This window comes from Erpetoichthys calabaricus, chromosome 3 (genome assembly GCF_900747795.2).
Source record: "Erpetoichthys calabaricus chromosome 3, fErpCal1.3, whole genome shotgun sequence".
Lineage (NCBI taxonomy): Eukaryota > Metazoa > Chordata > Cladistia > Polypteriformes > Polypteridae > Erpetoichthys > Erpetoichthys calabaricus.
The window spans coordinates 128,667,126-128,674,536 of NC_041396.2; the positions used below are offsets into that span (position 1 = coordinate 128,667,126).

Below are 7,411 nucleotides of genomic sequence, written 5' to 3' on the forward strand. Positions count from 1 at the left end.
GCTGTCCAGTACTGTGTATCACAGTGATCTACAATTTAAAAACATGTTCAATTATGCTGGCATCTGGTAATATTTAGCAACCCCAGGAAATTATTTTTTAAACTCTGATTTCTCCTACTTTGTACATATTCATTTTTCATTGTTCAATTCGGTCTTCTTAGTTGTTCTTCAATGACCTTCCAACCTGCACCAACCATGACAGAATCTAGATTTATGAAGCTGTTGAATCGCATCAATGTTAGATATGAAGATTCAAATTGTGAGCAGATTCCTGTGAAATGACTTAACCAAAATCTTTCCAAATTTTTCAACATTCTGCTTTGGAAACATTCACTCAATTGTCTGGTGCAGTTCAAAAGATTATTTTTCCCTATTTCGTTTTTCGGGTGCATTTCTAAAAAAGTAGCGAAAAGCCAAGCAAAATGACACCTTTTATTGGCTAACTAAAAAGATTACAATATGCGATTACATCTTGCCTGAAGAAGGGGCCTGAGTTGCCTCGAAAGCTTGCATATTGTAATCTTTTTAGTTAGCCAATAAAAGGTGTCATTTTGCTTGGCTTTTCTCTACATTCATAATGGCTAACACGGTACAACACCCTAGTACTAAAAAAGTAGCTAAACATATCTCTCTCTCTCTCTGACTATAAGCAACAGACATGTACAAAAATCAGACACCAAATTAAAAGTAATCTTGCGTTCTGCTCATCTACACAAAGCTTGACTTCTGACCCAGGAGATTCAAACAGACCTGTAATTGAAAGCACAATTGCTTGTCCCACATTGCATTGCATAAATCCATCCATTTTTAAACCAAATTATTATACAACACCCCTCCACCCTTATGAGTCACTTAAACAAGGTAATACAAAAAAAAACCTCAAAAAACAAGCAAACTAAACCCCTTTAGCATTAATTCTTTCATTATTAATATCATTCCAGTGTAGCTGCTTGCTGGGCATAATCAAAAGTGTAATTTATAGTACTCTGTAACTTAACTGATGACCTGACAAATGCCAGAAGCCTGAAAAAAGAGGCTACGTGAATGAAAAATATGCATCATCAATGTGTAATCAAAGGCAAAAAATGGGCATATAGTATAATTGCCCAATCAATTACTTCAATACACTACTAATTACCTGTCTTCTAAAATCATTCATTCATTCTTTCACACCACTTCAGGCCACAGAGGGCTGGAGCCCATTCAGACAACACTGGCCACAAGGCAGGATTTAATTAAAATCTCCCAACAGAAGTGTGTACATAAATAAATGGTAAATATGCATAACTTAAAGTTGTTTCTATTAAACAAATGCTTATATCAAAATAAAGTAAGTCTGGCTGACACTATTTTAAGTACAAGATCTGGACGTTGTTCTCATACTGAAACCTGGCTCTCCTTAGCTGAAGCTTTAGATAATCATCTTACCTTTTTCTATGTGGGAGGATGCATATTTTGGGTGATTTATAATGAAATTTAAGCACCTCTGAAATGTTCAGATAATATTACATATTTTGAGGTCTTTAGACATTAAAATCAAATCAAGATTAATTTAACTCCTACACTTCCTTGGCCATACTTATTATTTGTCAAGTCCGGTAACATTTCATCTGTATTACTTTAAATTTTTGATAAAGTAATCTTGATTGGTGACTTTAATATTAAATTTACATGTGGAAAATGACAACATTTAGGGAAGTTTTTTAAGTCAGATCCTTTGAAAAGCCTTTCCACTCAGATTATGAAATTATATTCAATTTCCTCCTGATGACACATTGGCATTCTGGTTACTACTGCTGCCTCAGACCTGGAATTGAATCCAGGCCAAGAAAATACCTAAGTGGAGTTTGCCCATTCTCCCTTTGTCTCTATGGGTTTACCTCAGGGTGCCCCCAGACATGTGGGTTAGGGTAACTAGTTAGAGTGAGTGTGGGTGTGTGCATAGGTGTGCATTTTCATGTTACTTCCAGATACCCTGAACTGATAAGTAGGCTAGAAAATAGACACAATAAAATGCACAGTTTACAACCAGAACTATGAGGCACCTAAATAATAAAAGCATTTATGGATTTATTTTTTGAGAATCTCAACCCTAAGCTTTGGGATTAATGTAGATCAGCTTACAAAAGACTCGGTTGGATGCGAGAAAAGCTTCAGATAAGGTAGATCCTTTCAGCCCACTGCCTCCAATTTAAAAGTGCTGATTTTTATCCCAACCATGTCACTCTTGACTGCAGTTAGCTCCATTGTGCCATAGATCACAGTCATATGGGAGCAAGAGAATGATCTACTTACCAGTATTAGAGAAGTCCCGTGGGTCTCAGTATTTAAACTAAGACACTTTATATTAGTATACCATACTCTTGTTAAAGCTGCTGCTGTTTCTTTGAATCATGCGATCTTAATGCAATATTTTCTGAATATATTGCATGATGTTTCTCTGTGTATATTTCAGCATTATTTAATGTGTTTATGTTGCTCTTCTTTTTTCATACTATATTTGTAATTATTGTGTAATACCCTGAACTCTTAAGTGTGGACTGCAGTTAATAAGAACAAACTAAATTGACCTGAAAAGATTAAATAGCAAAGATGGAAATGACTACTCCCCAAGTCTTGGCTGAGCCTAGATATCCTGTCTATGAATATTATGGATGGGAGAAGACAGGAAATGCACGCTTAGCACAATTCTACTCTACTGTTAAGTTGATAGGATTTAATGCTACATCTGTGAGAAAAAACTCAACAAATATGTACAGAGAAAAAGGAGTGACGGCACATAGCAGAAGCCACAGTACCTCAACTTTGATACCTTCCACAAATAGCACACAGTACCCCATGATCCCTTTCCTATTTGTGCAAAGACAAACAGTTGCTCTGCTGTTCAACGGCTAAGACAGAATGCACTTTACTTCTCCAAAATAGGAGTCAAAATTAAAACCAAGACATAAAATAAAGGTAGGAACTGTTCAAGAACTAGAAATGTATTGGTATAAATGCCTGTAGCCAGTGTGATATGCAAGAAGTGAAACTGGGAAGCTCTGCTAAAGAATAGTTACTGCTGTACCTTGACTCAGTTTCAAGAAGCCCATGCCCATCAAAAGTCAACCCTTCCAGATTCTTTAATCTGTTAGGATCTCAAAGCTAGTGACCATACCATTCCTCATCCTCAGTGGACACTACATCTTGTTAGTACTTGTCAATTACTCCCAAGAGTTTAGCTGTTTCGGCTCAATCAGACAACTTTCATTCTGCGTTCTGTCAGTTCTTACCAATATTAGTAATGCTCCCAAGTGGCCCATTAGAAAAACATTGCCTTCATATCTGAGAAAATTAACTTCTGTACAAGGTATGAAAGAGTACCTTGTACACTGTATTCTTTGGTTATTTGTTTTTTATATTGCTAATGTTTGATGCTGATTTTTACGTATATTCCCCACAGTAAAAAATACCATTGAAAACACTAAGCATTAATCTTAAACGTTTTAAGCAATTTCTAAAACACATCTAATAGTCTCAACAATTTCTAACATTTGCATCATGTTAGATTTGCGTAGTGCTAGAATTATACCATATCTTTACACTGAGTTTAAAATGGAGTGCTTTCTTTCCAAATTTCTAAGCTCAGACTGAAGCCTCATTTTAAATAAATTGCCATGTACTTTATTCACACAGATAAAATCTTTTTATTTGAGAAAGTGTTTTATGCCATTAGCTCTAACCAATGTGCCAAATGCAGGCAAATTCCAACTTAAAAGCACACAAATAATAAATATCAAGGAAAAATTTTAAATCGAAACTGAGACAAATTAATTTAAAAGCAAGAACTAAGCAATTATAAGAACAACGTCTGGAAAGAAAAGCAGCCACTGGACATTCAAATAAACCAGAGGTCTATACAAACTGCATCTTCGTTGTTATAAAATAATATTAATGACATGTGCCCAAACATGGATTAAGTATGTTTAATTTCTCTCACTGTAATATTCAGGAATATTCACAGAATCAAAATCTATCCATCTACAAGGGCAGGAAACAGAGCCCAGGTCGGTGCTCGCTGCTGTCATTCTACATAAATTCCAGTAAGATATAAAGAGTTTACGATGTTTTTTGTTAAAAAGACTCGAGAGATTGCCTACCGATAAAAATGTATTCTAATAATCCAGACAGATAAATATAGAATGTGTTCCTGGAGTGTTTAAATAACATCTTTTTGTTAATGTTTCCCTTAGCAGTAGCATAAATGTGTCATGTTTCGAATGTGTTCAATAGTGTTAAAACAAGCAGAGTAGTCGACATTAACTGCCACATAGTGTAGTCATGAAAATTAACAACTGTCATGGGTGACGTAAAAAGTAATGCCTTCAGGTTTTACTGTTATGAGCTTTCGATCAATAGACAAATTATTTAAAAAAATCGTTCCAACACAACTAGACGAGGCCTAAATCGTCATATTTAGAAGACACACCAGGCCTTTGCTACCCAGACTGCAGCTGAATGACAAACTGAATTGGTTTAGTCCTACAGACAGGGCGTGACGGGCAGCAGCCGGCAGAAAACACATGGAAAGCATCCTGGCCCAATGCTCAGTCTCGCAGCCGATGAGCTGCCATAATAAGCGGCCATGGGCGCGACCTGACACTTTTTTTTTTAATTATTATTTTCCCTTTCTCCATTCTAAGCAATACCTGATTAAAAACCAAAATCCTCTAAATGACAGCTAAATGCAAAACAATGACGCTGATGCATGAGTTAAACGAATTATGTTAAGCCGAAATGTGTGCTTGAACCTTGGCTTGTCCGTTCTGGCTGACCCTTTTAACAGTACCATCATCAAAGAGTCATTCTGGAGAAAACCATTTTCCCTTTTTACTCGATCGCGGCTGTGCACTCAGAAACGCTCTTGCACTTACAGATTAGAGTGCCAAATACTGATAAACCCCCCTCTTTAAAATATCCATTCTATTTCATCATGTTAATCCTCTAGCAAAATACAAACACATATGGTGATCAAACCAAAGGCAAATTGTAATTTGTGAAAATCGGTCACTCAACAAGAAACTGGCCCTTTGTTTGCGAGAGAGAGAGAGAAAGAGAATAGAAGCACAGTGCTTCCTCCACAGGCCACAGCTATGCATTAATCGTTAGGGAAACCACTGGCTATATGGGGCGACAAAGCCAATGGGAGAAAAAGTATTCATAAATGAAAATGTCAGGATTTAAGAAATATAAACAATGGCAATGAGTTGATCAGTTGCAAATAACTACTGAAATTCAAGGACTTCTGCAGTTCAGTAAAGTTTATATTATATATACACATACATACATACATACAGACACACACACACTAAACGTTATAAAAAAAACTTTCAGTTGATAGATCAAGACTGACGTAACATTCTGGAGCACATTCGGGCCTTGCATTTTTAAAAATCGTTTCTTCGCGAATAATTAAACAATGAAGCATTTTATGCATAGATAGATAGATAGATAGATAGATAGATAGATAGATAGATAGATAGATAGATAGAATCCAGTTGTCAGAGCACGCCCAGACACCTTTAGACATGCAGGCGAATCTAAATGACTGATTTTAAGATTTACCGTACATTATTTATACTAGAAAAAAACTATAATGTATTTCGTGGTCATTCAGTATTGATAAAGAAGTAGCATCCACAAATCCCTACATTCACAAACACGCATAGAAGCAAGTAACCTTGTTCATAAGTGTGCTTATATAATAGATTTATGTTACGTGTCATTGAAAAGATACATCACCATGATGCCCATTTAACATAGATGTATAGCCAAAATATTTACAAAACAAAAATAGACTAGAATGTTTAAATACTAAAGCGAATTACAAAAAATAAATTATCCATTCAAAGTATAATATATCTAAATTACTGTAATGTTAAGAATTTCGTGTAGAATGTTTTAAAAATGATAGCACACACTCATTGTCTCAGATCAAAATTAAACTTCTTAACATGCATTTCTCTACGACTATAATAACTGAGTGTCTGAAGGTGGGCTGAGATTCACCCTTAACCAATATAAAAGCAGCAGATGTCTATGCACTCCTGTCCTCAGTCCTGCGTCCACTAACGGATTAACAACAATGAAACTGGTGGCGCCGTATTGTTGCACAGACACAATGTAATCTTATCCCCCGCTCGAGAAACTGATAGGCATCTGCACCTGTCAGGACACACAGAAAGGCACCGGAGACCTCTGGATTACTAGCATTGTGTGCCTTCTATTTTCTCTTTTACCGTATTTTCTCTCTTTATTACATATAAAAACATCCTAATACTGTTTTAATTAACTTTGGCGCAAGACTGCGTGTGTGTGTGTTGTGTGTATTTAGAGCCCTCTACGAAGTGCTACCAACCCTAAATGTACAACTCTGCCCACCCATGCGTTAGATTAAACAATTTGAACACACATTATTAAAAACAACTCCAAACCCCCCATATGCAGCAAAATTCAAGCAAATATACATCAAACATTAAGCAGCGCCCGTCGCGTTTCTTTTCATTTTATGCTGGGTGTGGGAATTTACGGTCTATTTGTTTTAGAAGGAAATCTTAAACTCCTTTACATCTACTGAATTTGCTGCTGCCATTGAAAAAACACTGCCGTTCAGTTTCCAACAGGTAATAAGCTTTCGTTCCAATTCCACATCCTGAAATTACCGTGAGCATCCCGTTATGCCACCACATTTCCGTCCAGTTTAAAATATTACTGACCTGTTATATCCAAAAGGGTGTTTACCTATTATTTGTGTTTCTTTTTCGCACCTCCTCCCTCAATGTGAAAACAATCCTTTTTGTGCAAGCTGGTGACAGCTGGCACTAGAAAGCAGAGCTGTGGTTGCCGCACTTGATCGAGAGAACGGAATCTCCTCTCAGCATTCTGACAAAGGGCTCCGCGGTACGACTGCAGCAACTACACCAATCAAAGAGAGTCGCCGGCAAGCTGACAACTTGTGTTATCCAATCAACTTGCCAAGGAGGTCGCGACTATTTAGAGCGGTGTTTCTTGGATGTTGTAGTCTTCATCAGTTTACAGTCGTTTCTGCACATAATTAGTTACAGTTTGCACACTGCACCTGCAAACAATCGACCAGCCCTTCGACTGTCCACAGTTACCATGGTTACCGAGATGGGCGTTAATGGGTGTAGCAGCGCGGTAAATATCTAAAAGCTTTAAGGAATCGAACTGTCTATTATCAACATAGAGGCTGATGGTTAAAAAAAGCGCTTTATTTTTTAAAAGAGCACTGCGTCGTACAAGATACTATCCTGAAGAGTCGGTGTATGCTATGCAGCAATAAATTACTAATTAATAAATTACGCGTGAAGGAATATGCAAGACATTTATGTAACACTTCTACTTTTGCCAT

The 7,411-nt window shown here is 36.7% G+C and overlaps 1 protein-coding gene across 2 annotated transcripts in view; it reads right to left on the minus strand.

The window, feature by feature from the left end:
* dpysl5b (dihydropyrimidinase like 5b) overlaps positions 1-6,930 on the minus strand; it is a 198,804-nt gene extending 191,874 nt beyond the window's left edge. Inside the window, exon 1 of one of the 2 annotated variants that reach the window (XM_028797358.2) lies at positions 6,781-6,930. The gene's annotated coding sequence lies outside the window, so the exon portion shown is untranslated. Of the gene's footprint in view, positions 1-6,755 lie in introns of both variants that reach the window. The other variant, XM_028797359.2, reaches the window with a different exon arrangement.
* Positions 6,931-7,411: the final 481 nt, after the last annotated feature.